A 16,740-nucleotide genomic window follows, 5' to 3' on the forward strand; every position below is an offset into this window, starting at 1 on the left:
AGCAGGATTGGTTGTCGCTGTCCACAGTCCCGTGGTCCCATGGTTGGTGGTGCACAGACACCCTGCTGCTGCTGTTTCCGCCACTGCAGAGGCTCCTGAGGATCTGTGGCATTGGACCCCATGCCCCTCCTGGTTACTTGCTGAAGAGTCAGAGTGGAAACTGCTATGGGTCAAACTCCAAAGTGAGGAAAACAGAGGCCGAAAGACCCAGTTCCTCTGTGGAGAGTCAACTAGAACTGTGATTTCTGCATTATGGACACCAGAAAGCAGTCAGGACACCACAATGTCCTTTTTCTGGGCAAAGTGTGGGAGGGGCTCGTGGGCCTTCTCACATCTGGAGGGGAAGATGGCTTCCAGATTGGGAGGTTGTGCACAGGTGACACCCCAGCTTCCTTTGAGGTTCTCTGTTACCGGTGTGGCCAAGAGCTCAGTTCAACATCCTGAACCTGTGTGTATCCCTGTCCTTGCAGCGGGCAAGAGGCCTGGAGGATTGCGAATCCAATCCAACAGGGAGAAGCTCCCGCTGCTTCATACGCCACCCTAGGCCTTTTCTCACCAACCATATCTGTGCCTCGGTTTCCTTATCTGTAAGGCATGCATAATAAAGTACATACCTCTTGGGGAAGATTAAATGAGCCATTAATAGGCATAAAAAGCTCTTTGAACCCTGCCTGGCCCACAGCTTGTGTACACTAAGTGTCATGTTTAGTTTGCAGACCCACAAAGCCTGACCAGATGCCCTTGCGGCTCGGTATCTTCTCGGACTGCGCAATCATTTCTGCAGGAGTTGTTTCTCAAGAGCAAATGGCTGGGACTCATGTGGGTTTAAATATTTGGTCTATGTTGCCAGAGTGCCCTCCCCAGAAGTTGTTCCCATGTAGGCTGCAGATGGTATAAAGCTGATAAGAGAAGCTACATGTGGTAGGGTGGGATGGTCTTTTAACAGTGTCTTAAAAGACAAAGTAACAAAAATCCTGCAGGAATATTTTGACACTCAAATCAAACTGCTACCCTTTTTGCTTTCTGTAGATGCCCTACATAGTGGTGGTGACCCCTGGGATGAGGAGTCTCACTAGCTGCACCCCTGGCTGTAGGCTGGGGGTGAGAGGCACTGAGTAGTCACCAAGTGGAACTTGGCTGAGCCGGGGGCTTCCAGCAAAGTCAGCCGTAGACCATGGTCGGCTGAGCTGGGGGCACAGGAATCTTGGTGTAGAGTGGGGGGAACGAGGAGATTTCATCTTATGTAAAGGAAACATGAGTTCAAGTGGGAAAGCCTTGATCTAAGGGAACATGGCTCTATTTCTGTGCTCTGCTTAGCATAGACTTCCACTTGGGGGGCTGCGGGCGGCTCAAAGATCCCTGCCCCAGCCTTCCAGGAATGCAGCCTGTGGGGGTGAGGCCGTCTTGACTTGATCCAAGGGGCTCCTAGAGCAGACACTGGAGGCATTCAAATCCTCTTTCTGCCTCCCATCACCTTCCGTCACCTTCCATCGGGGTTCGAGACACAGACACAGCACCACCTCCAGCATATGGAACTGTGGTGATGACTTCTGCCAAGCTCTGCCCCTTCGGATAGGCTGGGAGGCCTGTGGACCGTCCCCCCAGAAGTGGTACCAAGAGGATGTTGGAGTGGTCTTGCCAGCGCCAGTGGCCTCCCTCAGGCCCTCACCCCTCCCTCATCTTCCTCTCTCTACCACCTGCCCCATCCCACTCTGGCTTCCTTCCCAGCCTGGTGGGAGAAGGCAGCTTATACAAGGCCCCCCCGGCCACTTCCTGACCTCGCTAGCAGGGATCCTCAGCCTAGGTCCACTCAGGTTTCTTCAAATTAGGGCCCTGACTTGGGCTGCGGAAACTAGTTGGGGCCTGGGTCTGCGCCGGCTGTTCAGGGTGTGTGGGGGCCCCATGCGAAACCCCAAAGCAGGGGGCTGGGATATATACTGAAGCCTTTCAGAGCCAGCTGAGGCCGGGCAGCCAGACAGTTTTGCTTGGATCTCTGGGGTGGTCACTTGGCCATACATTCAATGCTCTGAGAGGACTGTGCCCAGAGCCAGCCAGAAAGTGACTTACAGCTGAAAACAGGATTTGAATGACTTCTGCTCTGGGGAGGCCCCTCAGTATAAACAGTGAGAGTTTCTGGGAAATGTACACACGGCTAGACTGTCGGGAAAGGACATGGGCCCTGGTTCCTGATACTCCCACCTGGGCGAGAGGTGCCAGCTCTTTGTGGCATACCAGCCCCCTCTGGGCTCTCACTCTGGGTTAAATGACAGTTTCCTACTTCTTGATTCGTCCTCCCAGGGAGGGGGAGTCACTCCCGGTGCCCACCTGAGACCCCCGCAGAGGCAGCCAGAGCAGAGCTGCGCACAGCAAGTGCGCACCCAGCTCCCGCTTCTCTGAGCTCCGGGAGGCAGGATTCACGCCCGGCAGTTGTTTCTCTCCTTAGTACCTAAAACATTGCCAGCCCCAGGTACCCAGTGTTTCTTTTTGTTCTTTTTTAAAAAAGATTTTATTTTTAATTATAATATTATGGATGCGTCATAGTTGTACATATTTGTGGGGTACGTGTGATGCCTTGATACAAGCACACAATGTGTAATGATCGAATCAGGGTCATTGGGGTACCCATGACGCCAAGCATTTACCATTTCTTTGTGTTAGGAACATTCTAATTCCAGTCTCTTAGTTATTTTAAGTTATACAACAAATTATTGTTAACTATGGTTGCCCTATTGTGCTACCGAACAAGAGAACTTATTCTAGATCTGACTGCTTCTATCTGACTATATTTTTGTACCCATGAACTGGCCCCTTTCTGTCCCCCCACTGCCCTTCCTGGCCTCTGATAACCACCATTCTCCAGTAAGCGTTTCTTGAACTGAACCAATGAATACATGCATGATTAAAACAATCTGAAATTTGTCTTTCAGGGTTAACAGAGCTCAGGCTGAAGATGCAAAAGCTCCGCTGGTGTATTTTGAGCTCTGTGTGTGCCTGGCCTAGCCCCCGGCCCACATGCCACCTGCTCGGTGATTGGCTCAGAGAACCTCCACCTCCCCAGCCGTGGACATTGACCCTCAGAGCTCCTATTCAGTTGGATAATGCAGGAAGCTTTTAAAAAAATAGTCTGTTTTATTCTGTGTTCAGAGCAAACCTGTGGCATGAATATTGATTTTCATATTTTTGCAGAAAGGAAGCTGAGTCTTGGCAGGGTGACGTGGGCAGGACCCTCTTCAAAAGGCCTGGGTGCCGGAGGCCACCATCCTTCCCTGACTTCGCCAGGCCCTCGCCCCCCATGGCTCACAAAGGCAAAGGGTTCTTTAGTTTGGGAGCTGGTGGGAGCAAGGCAGCCCTTTGAAAGTCTGCCTTTGTTTGCTTTTCTTTATCATCAAATGCGTGAGGGCAGCTCCGTTTACCTAGAGGCAGGCGTCTTTAAGCTCATCCTTTCCGCAAACACCTAAAGGGTATGTTGAACATTTGAGCCCAAGTCTCACAGGGCACAGCGTTTGCACAACATAAACCTGGTGACTTGGTAGATAGGGAGTTGGGGGTAGACACAGTCTCTGGGTGTGGCACTGAGACCTTAGGTGACCTGTGGTGTTCTGCAATGACCCTCGGTCATGCCCAGTGACCTGGGGTGGTGAAGTTACCCTAAATGAGAGGAAATGAAGCTTTGGGTGGGCTGAGGCTGCAAGATGAGTCTGATGATGGCTCTAGAAAGTGCATGCATCAGGGCCTGGTATGGAGGGCACCTTGGCTACCCTCGGACTCTTTGCCTCTGTCCCTGTCCAGGAAAGATCGGTTGTGGAGGATGGAGAGGCTCACAGCTGTTGTCTTCCAGGCCTGGGGCTGTTCCTCCAACCAGAAGTCTGTGGGAAAGATTCTGTGCCCTGCATTCTTGAGGAAAGGGTGGCATTGTGTCATCTGCCCTCTCTGGGGACAGCGAGGGCTATCTGCATGAGGCAGAGCCACTTCAGTTATTGAGTGCCTACTGAATACCCAAGCACCACTCTGAGGTCTTCCCAGGCATTGCCTTATTTAACTTTCTCAAGGACCCTGGGGGGCAGGTACTATTGTTATCAGAGAGGTAAAGGGACCCACTCAAAGGCAACTGCTGGGAAGTGGTGCTGTCAGAATTCAGACCAGGCCAGCTGACTTCAGAGTTCTCACCCACCTGCCTCACTGTCTCCTGGCCAAATGTTGGAGGACAAAGCCAGGCTGCAGAGAACTCTCGTCCTACCAGGTACAGGAGAACTGGAGGGAAGAGGGGGAGGAGGCAGGCCAAGTGTTCTGGGGATATTTTTATATGTGAGATCTGTTTTCCCACTGAGCTTGCAAATTACATCTCAGATCCCAGATGCTGGGGCAGGAGGTCTAAGTAGGAGGAGAGCCCGGTGGGCTGTGGAGGGGGGGCGGTGTTGGGCTGGGCGACCACCTTAGGGTGGCCAGCTTGGGCCACAGAGAGCCCATGGGGCTCAGCCAAAGGCCCTGAGGGGAGAGGCCTGTTTCTCTTTCCTCTCTGACTGCTGTGGGGACTGGCAGAGCCCAGGCCCCACAGGTCAGGGTGGAGCCGCAGTTTTTCAAGGCATTTCAGAGAGAGAGTGCTCTAGTTTGTCCCACCTACACGAAGATGTCAGGGTACATTGCTCATTGACTACCTGTTACATTGCATTAACAGTTTAAAAATTACAAAATAAAATTATTCTTATAAAATAAATGCAAACTACATTGAAAACAAGGTCTCTTCACCCACCCTCCATGCCTACGGCTGGGGATACATAGTGAGTATGGCACACGCTTTTCTCCTACTGAATCTCCTCAGCTGAAGGACACGGTTTATCCCCACTGTATGGATCATGGAAATGAGGTTCAGAGAGGTTGGACAACTGGCCCAAGGCCACATGGGTAGCAGGTGGACTAGCTCCTGCAGTCTAATCTCAGGACCCTAACGACCATGCGTGATTGCTGGTCCACCCCCCAGCTGGGAGGGACAGCCAGCAATCAGCACTTGCAACATTGTGTCTACTGGGTCACCATCCCCTGCAACCAGGTGCGCAATGCATGGCTAGTGGCCAACTCTAGGCAGCCTGGGCCGCCACACAGAGTGGCAACTGCCATGCTGCATGGGCCCTGCCCTCTGTGAGTTTCTCATCTCTTTTGAGTGCTAGGACAGGACTCATCATCCTCTCGCAGGGACTGCCCACTTTTCCCCAAGTCATCATTCCCTCTCACGTGCCCGTAAGCTTCTGAGCTGTTCTCTGAAACAGGCATCAGGTGAGTGTGGGTCCCTCTGGCTTCTTGGTGGAAGTGAATGCAGCCTGCTACATCTGCCAGTTCCCTGCTCTGGGCACCGACTGTGACCTGGACATCAGCAAACTCTGGGTCAGTGAGGGAGGAACCCTGCCCACAGCTCCTTTGTGCACACCGCTCTGATCACAGAGCGTCCCCGAAGGCACCCTTGACTGTCCCCTAGGGAGCCGCTGCTTCTGGGTTGGCTTTGAGATAGATATCCCCAGGCTTGGCTCCGAGAGGCTGACTGTGGGCTCTGGGTAGATCCAGTCCCTGAACACTTAAACCAAAAGTAGGCCCAGAATCAGCCGCCTTCTCTCTGACATGAAGATGTTCCTAGTTCTTGTCAAAATCTAGTACAAATGTCTTCTCCAGGGGCCTCTTGGGTGGGGTGGCAGTTTTTCAACTGTAAGCAATCTTTTAGTTTTTTTTAAAAAAAGCAAACTTTCCAGTCCTGTTCTACCTGGAATACATTTTCTCCTCTGGGGCCCCTCCCCAGGCCTCTGCTGCTCTCTGTCAACACAGTGAAAGCCACCCCTCCCTAGCCGCCGGCAGTTGAATGAAGCAGTTCTTTGCTCCACCGAAGGAAATATTTCCATGGAGTTGGGCCAAGAAAACCCCTTGCTTGAATCCGGGGCTGGATCACACCCAAAGCCAGGGGGTGGGGTGGGATGGGGGGCGGGGGTGGGGTGGGGTGGGGCAACATGGCAACCTTCTCGTAGTGTCAAAATGTGACTTCTAAAATCCAACCCATGGCAGTGTCCTGCTTCCCCAAGACCCCATTTTTGGCCTACCTTGTAAATGCATTTCTCTAGATCCTTCCTACAGGAATAAAACCATTAAAGTTCACTCTTTTTGCTCTTACCAGCTTGGAATTCGTTCACTTCTGAGGGAGGTTCAAGAGAACCCTTCCGAAAGCCAGACACGGCTGTGTGGCTGCTCCTGCCCCCTGCCCGCCCGATACCTAGCGCCCATGCATGAACACCTCTGTCTAGGAATTGTGCCTTATGCTATGCAGGAGATGAATCCAGAGTCCCTGACTTTTTATTTACTTACTAGAAAAAGATTTTACAACTGAGGTCATTAAGGAAGAGGCTAAAATGGTCAATTTTCTTGGACTGCAGCATTAAAAAAAAAATTGTTTTTAGAGAGTGTTTCTCACTATGTTGCATGGCTGGCCTTACGCTTCTGGGCTTAAGCCATCCTCCTGCCTCAGCCTCCTGAGTAGCTAGGACTATGGGAGTGCCACCATACCTGTCTTGGGACTGCTGTATTTTTTTAAAAAGTGCACATTATAACAGTAATACATGCCAATAGATAAATTCATAAAAGTAGAAAGAAGAAAATTCACCCAGAATCTATTCACCTACAACAACTAATGGTTCCATTTTGGGGTATTACCTTCCAGCTCTCTTTCTTTGGCCCTATTATGAAGAGTAGCCCTAAAGAGCAATGCCCATCCTCTCTCCCACATGCCACACACCCCCCTCCCTGGGGTCAGATGAGGAAAAGGACAACAGTTTATTGTCGACCATTTACTCTTGGGTTGCAACTGGGCAGTGGTGATGGCTGAAAGTTTAGCTAACTCAAACACATATGTACACTGCCTTGAAGCCCAGAAGTCTACTGGGAAGGAAACTTTATCCTTGGCCTTCTGTGAAAGGTGTTGAACTTTCTTTGTCTTTTAGTATCTACAATTTGTCAAATTCCCCTATGCAAGTGTTGGGGCCCCACCAAGAACTGAGGTTTTAGAGGGACTGAGCAACTGAGGTTGGTGTGCTTTCTAGAAGAGCCACTGTCAATTTCAAGACCCCAGAAGGAAGATAAGACTAGTGTTAGTTTGATCATTTCCTCCAAATCCTTGACCACTTGGTGCCCAGTCTCGCATCTTATGGGTGACAAAGAGGTTGTACCTGACCAATGACAGGCTTCTCCTTGTCCCACCACAAAAAAGAAACAATCTCTTGGAACCTCCATGTTCTCTGCTGCTTCTCCGACTTTGGCTGAGGTCTATGGTGGAATGGGAGAGGGGTTCAGGGACGTGTGATTTTCTGGGGTTTGAATTGCCAGAGGCTGGTGCTGGAATTAGAGGTTAGGACTACAAGTGCGCCCTGGGCCTAGCTGAGGCAGCATCAGCCATCACTGCAGCCACCCACGGGGAGTGCAGAAGAGGGCCCCCAGAGATCTCTGGTGAACATTCACATTTTAGGGGCACCTGGAAAACTGGGAAGACCTGTCTCAAGGGGCAGGCCCCGAGGTGTGCTGTTCTTTAAAAGCCCTCAGTATGATTTTCGAGAAGAGAGTGCATTTTCCTGTGCCTGGGAGATGGGTACAGGAAGACCTTCTCTTCATTTCCTGGCTGAATCTTAGGGCATTTGTACCCTTGCCCACAAGTATGCACATGTGGAGAGGAGACTGCTCACACGGCTTTTGAGGGTTCCCAAGTATGAATTAAAAAAAGAAGAAAAATGTGTGCTTTGAATTAGATCTATGTGAAAAAAAAAAAAAAAAAAAAAAGAAAGAAAGAAAAAGAAGCAAGCTAGGCCATGCGCCTGGGACACTGGCTGTCCTCCAGGGTTAGAGGAGAGTTGGGTTTCAGCATGTATGGAGGGAAAGGGCTCTGTTTCTCAAACCTGGACTTCCTTGTCTGTTTTCCCCTGTAGATATGAATCGGAGCCCTCACATGTCCTTTTTGATCAAGGAAAGCATGTACAGCATTGCTCGGATTGAGAAACAGTTCATACCCAAATGTTACCATAGGTTTGGCTCCTTCAAGAATTTCTTCCATTGCTTTGGACCAATAAATATTTAAAAAGTTAGTTCTGAGCTCCAGAAAAGCCAACAAAAACATTTAAGCATATGGATTTTTTTTTTTATTGCGGTTAAACCACGCTCAGTGGAGATTAGTTTACAGTGGTCTTTTCTTTCTCCTTTTGCCTTTCCTCCACCATCTATTTCTTTCTTTCTCTCTCTCTCTCTCTCTTTCTTTTCTTTCTTTCTTTTTCTTTTCTTCTAGGAAGCAGAAGGATAAACATGTTGCCATGGAGTTCTGTTTAAAATAAAATACAATGGAAAGAAAAGCAGCATGATGAAGTAACCACATGGACTGCAGGATACACCTGATACTAATTACTGTCATGCAGAATGTTCTGGAAGACATTTGACTCGCCTGATGTATACATTCGAATCAAGCAAAGCAGGACTGGAAAGCTCCTTGGGGACCATCTTGTCCAACTCTTTCCTTTTTCCAGATGAGGAAATAGGGGCCCAGAGAGGGGAAGGGGCTGGACCTCAGCCTCCCAGCTAGGAGGGAGAAGAGCCGGGATTCAAACCCGTGGTGCTTTTGCAGGAAACTTAATTTCCAGGGTCTTTTACCTTGGCCTGTCAGCAAGGCCCTGAAATAGATGAGTGAGGTTTACCGTTAACCTCAAAGGAGCAGGCTTAGGAGCCAGGGAGCCCAGAAGAGAGGCGGACTTTGCGCTGGGAGGTCCAACTTTCCTCATGGGTGCCAGGCCTTGAGGACAGGGACTGGACATTGGGTGTCTGGAGGTTTCTCTATCTGCGCCTCCAGAAGCACCCCAACCGAAGCCTGCGGCTCCCACCGGAGCATCAGCTCATGTCTTTTGGGGGCTGCAGGGCTGATACGGGGAGCCACTGTCTCTGCGACAGCCGCCAGGCCCCCCGAGTGCGTGGCTACGGATGTTCCCTGGTGGCCGCCTCCGTTCCCACGCGCGGAGGGGGAGCGCGAGCCGGATGACAATGCTCGCCCCTCGCCTCTGCCCCGAGAGGCTAGCAACCGGGCCTGCCGGCGCCTGATTGGCCGCGGGGTCCTGACGACAGGGGCTCCTGGCTGCTGATTGGCCCCGGCCGGCTCCGGCTGTTTCCTAGCTATTAATACCGTGGCTAATAAATGTTCTCCTGTTGATGCGGGTGCTTGGAGCCATGATTTTCTGAAGCGTTCCTGACGTCTGAGGCTGGTGCGGGCCTCTCTGCCTTCCTGGTCCTGCTTCGGGGCTTAGTCTCGGGGGCTACTCGCAGGCTCCACAGGCTGTAAATGGGGTGTTTTCTTTCTCCCTCGCATTACCCGGCACATGTAGGTAGCCCACGATGCCCCCCAAGTCCCAAACCTTCTTGTCCCCAACAGTGCACCTGTCAGACAGAAACGAGCCCCCCACACCCCCGCCCAGGGCTCCGTGTCTCTGGAGACCCCAGTGGAGGGTTTCCACGACCCTGGTGCCCAGTGCTGGGCTGGGTACTAGCCCTTCTCCTCCGCAGCCCGGGGGCTCCCGTCTGCATGAGTCCCTCGTGGGGTCTCGGGGTACGGGGCGGGGGGCACTCTGTAGCTGCCTGAGCCCCCCCAGAGGTGCGGGACAGCTGCTCTAACGGAATCCCTCTGCGGGGCCTCTTCTGCTTTCCTCAGTGGGCTCGCAGCTCATCCTCACCACGCACCCCATCCTGTCCTCCCGGGGCCCCTCGCCTCACCCTAAGGTAGAGGCTTGGTCCCTTGAGCAGCGTCTGACCTTTGCGGGAGGACATCTGACTGGCAGCCCGGCCCGCCCGGCCACTCAGTCCCGAGCAGGGCTGCCGAAGGCGCCACCTGTTAGGGATTAACTCTCGTGTGCCAACTCCGAGTACGAGGCCCGGCTCTGCTCCGCCGAAACATGTGTCGCTGCCTGTTTCCAGGGCTGGCGTGTGCGTGGTGGTGGTGGGGCGCTCCCAAACCGAATTTGTGGGAACTCACCCCAGTTTTGGGGGGTACCGCAGGCATCTCCACATGGGACCCAGTCCTCCCTCGAAAAGTACTTTCCCTACAGGGACATGGCTCCTGTCCAGATTGCTGTGACACCTCTGGTTACGGGGGTACCCCCTTGTGAAGGCGGAGGACTCAGACCCCTGCAAGGGAGGAGATGTTGCGGGGTTTGGGGTACACAGGTTTTAAGTAGCAGAGTCCGGGACGCAGAACCAGGCTTTTCTGACTCAGAGATGCTGTGCTGTGTCACCCTTGCCAAAGATGACGGATGAGAAACGGGCGGGTGGGCTAGAGGGGGGGTGACAGCCCCCGCTGACCTTTGGGAACCATTTATCTCCCCTGGGGCATTTATTTTCCCGAACAATAAGAGAAAGCATCATTTTCTCTCCCCAAGCCCGCATCCTTGGATGGATGTGCCGAAATCACCAGGTGTGTGATCCGCGTCCTCGCCGCCCCACCTTTGCCCTCGGCCCGCCTAAGGACAAGCATCCCTGGGGTGATTCCCCCCCAAACTGTGAGCACAGCTGGCCCTGCCCGGGAGCAGGGCTCCTGCAGGGAAAGGCACCCGCGACCACAGGGTGTTGGTCATGGCGGCCAGGGGCACTGCGGCAGAATTTTTTCCTCTCTTCTTTGCTGCAATCTGGGTGCGGCTAGAGCAATTTGTCATAGAATCTGGGGGGCTCATTTTTCCGGCCAATCGCTTTTAGAGAAATGAGCGCATTGCAGCAGAATGCGCTGACGTCAGAGACCACCCCTTCTGCGCCTACATATAAACCCCACCCAGCTGGGCTCTGGCGCAGACAGCGGAGAGCGGCGGCGAGCGCGCCTGGGCTCGCTGGCCTGGCCGGCGCCGCGCCACAGCCGGGGCGCCCACGCGAGGACCGCGCGCCTGGTGAGTGGGTGGCCATCCTTGCCGCAAAGGATGCGCAAAAGGAAGATGACATCCCCTCTGGGCTGGGCGCTGTCCTCCTGGACACGCCGAGAGGCCGATGCCGTGGACCTTATCCCGAAGGCGGCCACTTCGCCTGGTCCCCGCGCATCGGCGACGACACTGTCAGGAAGGGACATCTGCAGGCACATTTTCCTGGGGGGGGCGATCAGGGCCCCTTTCTCTCCCAATCCTTGAGCGTAGGCTGCGTGGTAGGGCCTCGAAATTGGAGGACCAGGAGGCCGAGGCAACCCCTGTTGGGTTCCGGCGTGGCGCAGTTGCGGGGTCCAAACCCCAGCGTTTGTGCGTTCGAAGCCTTAGAATCCCGTTAATAGTGGGAGACATGGCGGCGGCGCGCTCTGCGTGCCGCAGGAATTGGGGGGAGGCACCCGAAGAGCAGGGTCTCCCAGTTGGTTTCCCCCCTAGGTCTTGGCCAGGTGCTGGTGGGCGGGATGAGCAGAGGTCCGGATCCGCCAGGGATTCCGAACCCTAAAACGTGGGTTTGGTGCAGAGCGGACCCCAGTCAAAATTTGGAGAGTAAAATTTCTAGCGGAGGTCTCCTGGTCGCCCTCAGGCGACCACCCACCCCACGGTGGAGGGACGTGCGCTTCTCAGATCTGCCCGGGGGCCCAGGACCAGGTCCTGCGAAGCGCCGGGAGAGGACTTGGGGGCCGGGCAGAAGAGGTGCGGGGGCGGGTGGGGTGGAGAGAAGGCCGCGTCCTTGGGTCTGGAAAGAGGGGAGCGGGAAATGCAGAAAGGGGGTGTGTTGAGGGGATCCCGGCACTGGGCGCTGGGAATTGGGGGCTGGGGGTCTTTTCACTGTTGCGTAGTGGTTGCTGGAAGATTCTTACATGTTGCAGGCTTTGGAGTTTTGGCAAAGTCGCCTCTGGCTATTTCCTTTGTCCCTGTCAAGCCCCCCCAGGCCGCCCCCTCCCCAGACGGGGCTGGCGGGCTTGGCGTGGGGGGGCGCAATCGGGCTGCTACGTGGCAGGTTTCTGGAAGGTTTCCGTGCTAGCCGCGAGAGGGCGCTGGCGGCACTGCGGAATTTTGGGGGGCGGGGTGGGGAGGGGAGGTGGCCTTTGTTCTCCTGTTGGAGGGGGTCGGGTGCGGGGTTTTCTGGAGAATTCTGGATTCGTTTACCTAGGGGAGGTGTGTTGAGATCCCCGGGTTCGCTGGGGAGAGGCCGCAGGGTCCGCACTGGCCACACGACTTAGGGTGTCGCAGGGGAGCGTGGACGCAGACGAGTTTTATTTTCGGGGGTCTTTGGTTTGGGGGTCTTGGGTAGGTTGGCTCATCTCAGCAGGAGGAGGAGGAGGCTGTAGAGAGGTTAACTGGGCGCCACGAGTGCGGGGCCTGGAGACTGTTGCTATGGTGACGGAGGGAGGCGAGAATTTGGGGGGGGGTGGCACTTCGGTGCCTGGGGGCAAAGGAGGGTCGGGTCGGGCGACCCCCCTTTATAGTATTTTCTGGCGATGTCGTATCTTGTATCATGGGTCCTGAGACCACAAAAATAGGCGACAATGGTATATTGACAACCGGGTCTTTGAAATTTTTATTGATGTATATTTGATTGGATTTGCCGAGGTCGGAGCCGGGTGTCTGCGTTTTCACGCGTCGGAGGTGGCGTGTGCTCCGGGAGGACCCCGTGGCGAGGGTCTGCTCGGCTTCGTCATGGTGCTCGGTGCGGGGTGACCCTGCGGCTGTGGCGCAGGAGCCCCTTGGCCCGTGAGGTGGGCTGCCTGGGGTCCGCAGGTGGACCCTAGCGAGGCGTTTGGGGCACACGGCGGCCTGCGCAGCCGGCTGGGAGGGCTGCTGAGCCCCCAGGCCCAGCCTGCGACCTGTTGGGCGCCCCCTGCCCATCCTGCGTCAGCCCTGCGCTTGGCAGCTGCGCACTTGGCGCGGGCGGGGGCGCCGCAGGTGGCTGTGCGCTGGGGTTCTGGGTGCGGGCCGCGCGCCCCCTAGCGGTCGCTGCCTGCAAATGACTCGCGGCCTGCTAAACGGGGCTCTGGGTGGCGCATGCGCACACAGCTAACACTTGTGACCTGTCAATCAACTCATCATTACCCCCTCCCATTCCTCTCCTTCCCCTCCCATTTCTCCTCCCCCTCCCATTTCTCCTCTCCCTCCCATTTCTCCTCTCCCTCATCTCCCTCCCATTTCTCCCCTCCCTCCTCCTCCTTCCATGTCTCCTCTTCCCTCCACCCCCTCCCTCCTCTTTCCCTCATCTTTGCTTTCCTTTCCCCTCCTCTCTCTCCTTCCCTCCTCCCTTCTCCCCCTCCTCCCTCCACACCCTTCCCTCTTCCCTCCTAACCCCTCCCTCCCTTCTCTTTCCTTCCCTTTGCCAATCTTCCCTCCCTTTCCCTCTGACTGCCCCTCCCGCTCTCTGCTGTTCCTGTGCTGGCCGTTAGAGGTCTTCAAGCTGGTTTCTGATCTGGCCCCCTCCCGTGCCATAGGGTCTCTCTTCAGGGATGACGTCATCTGGTCACCTCCTTGTCTTCGAAGACCACCCACTCTCGATGCCAAGCTGCTGCAAAGGTGCCTGCTGCTCATTTACGCCTTATGGTACATCCACCCCTCCTTGTGGCATTTCATATACAACGTGGTGGGTGGAATCCCCCAACCCTGCCACTGGCCTTGCACCACCCCCAGACCCATTTGCAATTAAAAGATAATTTAAATTTTTAACTAATTAGCTTTAATTTTAATTAATTAGTTTAAATTGTAATTGACACATACACACGTGGGCTTTTAAGTGGGCCCTCTAACCTTTGATCAATTACAGAGTGCACTAGGAGCACAGATTCCTGGATCCCATCAGCATACAAAGCAGTCACCAGCAGACCCCCAGGATGAGGACAGTGGAGGATGAAGAGGACCAGAACTGACTGGCCGGCTGTCCCTCTTGGCTAAAGACTTAAACTAATGCCCTAGTGAGGGGGCATTGGCTGTTAACCCCTGACCTTTGCTATGCTTATGCCTTGACTCTCTGTCTACTTTCCTATACGTCTCTGCTTTTGTTAACCTGCTAGCGAACTGGAGTGATTCCCTCCCCAAGGGGGTGTCAGTCTTTCTCAACTGGCACTTGTTGCCCTTACGATGTCCTGAATGGAAGGATCCTTTTGGGAGCTTCTCAGGAGGGGGACCTGGGCCAAGGGCTTGACCAGCTTCTCCCTGGCAATTCCAAGCCCCTGGGTGGGCTTCTGGAATGAGCATGTTACTCAACCACCAAAGGCATGCCCCACCTCTTCTGGGATCTCTCTGTCCTTTTCTGGGGAATGGGGACCACAGGAGCAACCTCCTAGGGTTGTTGTGAGAATTAAATGAGATCAAGCAGCCTCAGGCAGGGCCTGGTCAGGAAATGTTTGTTGAAAGGTTGGCAGGTCAGTGGTCCCCACTGTTCCCACCCCTCTCTCACTCATCTTATTTATTTTCCAACAGCACTCCAGACGGCCCATGTCCCGGGGCTCTCCTTGCACCGTGGCCATCGGGCTGACCTGAGTAAGAACACGAATGATGCATGTGGCCATTTCCAGAGCACTTTCTCTGTGAAATGAATATGTTATTGCTATGTAATATTTGTATGTAAATGAGGCAGCCTCATTTCCAGATGAGGATGACTTTGGTACTGATTTTCACAATTTAAAAAGGTGAGTGGGAAAGAGGACCTGTAAGACATGAGTGCCCTGTCCCCTGAGATAGGACTTATTTACCTTTACAGGAAGGAAACTGGCACTGGGGGGGTATGAGTGTTTTGTCACATTGCTGGCAAAAGAGGGGCCGGGGTTGGGCCCTGGATGTCATTGTAGCTGCCCCTAATGCCCTGTCACCCCCGGCCCAGAGTTATACTAAGAGCCCTTTTATTGTAAATCTAACATTTGACAGTGGGACACTCTGTTTGAAATCTCAGCTGCCCAGGGTGGTCTTGGGGGTCTGGGTGGCCCCAGTGCTGGTACCATGTGCTGGCTTCACCTCTTAATAACGATGTGACCTTAACCTTAAACAAGTCGCTTAACTTCTCCGAGTTTCTGTTCCTTTCATGGTCTAAATGGGGATAAAAAAAAAAACAACAAAAAAACCCACGTTTACCTACCCCACAGGGTGCTTTTGGAGACCAAAAGATGTAACTACTATGAAAGTGCTTTGTAAATTGCTGTGGAAATTGCAAGATACTTAAATACCCGAGGCTGCCCCTCGTTGTTCACACGTCCAGCTCTATTCTCCCTCAGAAATAGCAGTTAGCACCCAGTAGGTGCTAGGTCCATGTTCACTCAATAAATAAATTGCAGAAGAAATAAAAACCAATTAATTCAACAAACATTTTCTGGAGCAGTGACAATATGTCAGTGTGCCAGGCTAGGTGTGTGATACAAAGATAATGAAAACAGTCTCTTGGAAGCTAATTGGGGTCCTCATTTGACCAGCACTTTTTTTCCTCCCCTTTCAAGCCAACCAGTTTTGTCCGGACAAGACAAAAACAACTGAGGCCTCTTTAGAGAAGCCCAGCTTGGTGTAGACAATAGCCGCCCAGCATCTGAAAAGGGCTGATTGGATTATGTGGCAAATGGAGGTGCTAGGATGACTTGGAAGGTGACAAATGAAGTGGGCGGAGACCCGCTTTGAGTTAATCCAGGCTATTAGGAGGAGACCTTTTGTCTTCCAGAGACTGGCAGGAGCTTTTACTACTGGTTTTTACATCCTTAATGTTAAGGACAAATAATTTGTGGCCAGTAAAAATCCAGGCCCCAGTGAGATTTCTCCTACCAGTGAGTAATGGGAGCGAATGGTAGTGTCACCCATTGCAGTTTGCGGAGCACTTTTTAGCAATCAGACATTCATTTGATCCTCACAACTCCCTGTCCTGATGCGGGACCGGCCTGTCACCTCCCAGGGAAGCAGAGGTTGTCCAGCGGCTCTGTAGGTCGGGCCCCACTGTCCCGTTGCACCGCATTGCATCATAAGTTTTAGAACTGTGCCTATCTCAGTCCCAGCCTCCCTCTGTGTTTCTGACTTTGCTGTCTCCGCAGCCTGGAGCCCCCAGGGTCCCGATGCCATCCTTTCTAGCCACCACAGTCTCTGTCTTTCCTTTCCAGCCCAGCTTCTTGAAAGTCTTCTCTACACTTGCTGTCTTCCTTCCTCACCTCCAATTTCCTCTTCAGCCCACTGCCTCCTGACTCGCTCTACTCCGTCGAAGGGCTCTCACTAAGGTAAAGACTTTTCTCTAGCTTAACTTTTGACATGTTTCCGGCTCACGGACACACAGACACACAGACACACTTCCATTCCTTCTCTCTCATGGCCTTGTGGCTCCAGTTCACTTCTGTTTACACGCACTCCCCCAGGTGTGACGGGGACACCTGTTGCTCATTCCTTCTTTCCTGGCATCCCCCAGGAACTCGCATACCCAGGTCTTCCGACCTCTGGAACCTGCCTCTTTCCACCTTGCCACCTTGCCACGTTGCCTTAAGTGCTCAGAAGTCGGTTGACCTGGGTTGGAGTCCTGGTTAAAAACTACGGAGTGCTGAGACCTTGGGGTAGGTCAGCTTTCCCAAGCCACCTTTATCTCAGTTGCAAATTAGGGTTAATAATCTTTACTTGGCAGGTCAGGTGAGATCTCCCACAGGTAAGCACCAGATGCTATTTGAAGGACTTGAAATAAAGTCAATAAAGTAGCCATGAGAAAATACAACCGGAGGCACCGCTAGATGTTCTTACACGTCCAGTTCCCACGGGAGGACCAAAGAGAGAAGAAAGAAGTGGAGGGGGAGGGGGATGTAGG

General features: G+C 53.4%; 1 long non-coding RNA gene across 2 annotated transcripts; it reads left to right on the forward strand.

Moving 5' to 3' along the window:
* Positions 1 to 10,856: 10,856 nt before the first annotated feature.
* LOC138396459 (uncharacterized) lies at positions 10,857 to 14,062 on the forward strand. Of its 2 annotated transcripts, none has more exons than XR_011235707.1 (3): positions 10,857 to 10,928; positions 13,418 to 13,526; positions 13,747 to 14,062. It is a non-coding gene; the product is annotated as an uncharacterized lncRNA (long non-coding RNA). The 2 variants fall into 2 exon arrangements; XR_011235708.1 differs by having other exon boundaries at positions 13,418 to 13,499.
* The last annotated feature ends 2,678 nt before the right edge of the window (positions 14,063 to 16,740 follow it).

Source organism: Eulemur rufifrons, chromosome 2 (assembly GCF_041146395.1).
Source record: "Eulemur rufifrons isolate Redbay chromosome 2, OSU_ERuf_1, whole genome shotgun sequence".
In the NCBI taxonomy this organism is placed as follows: domain Eukaryota; kingdom Metazoa; phylum Chordata; class Mammalia; order Primates; family Lemuridae; genus Eulemur; species Eulemur rufifrons.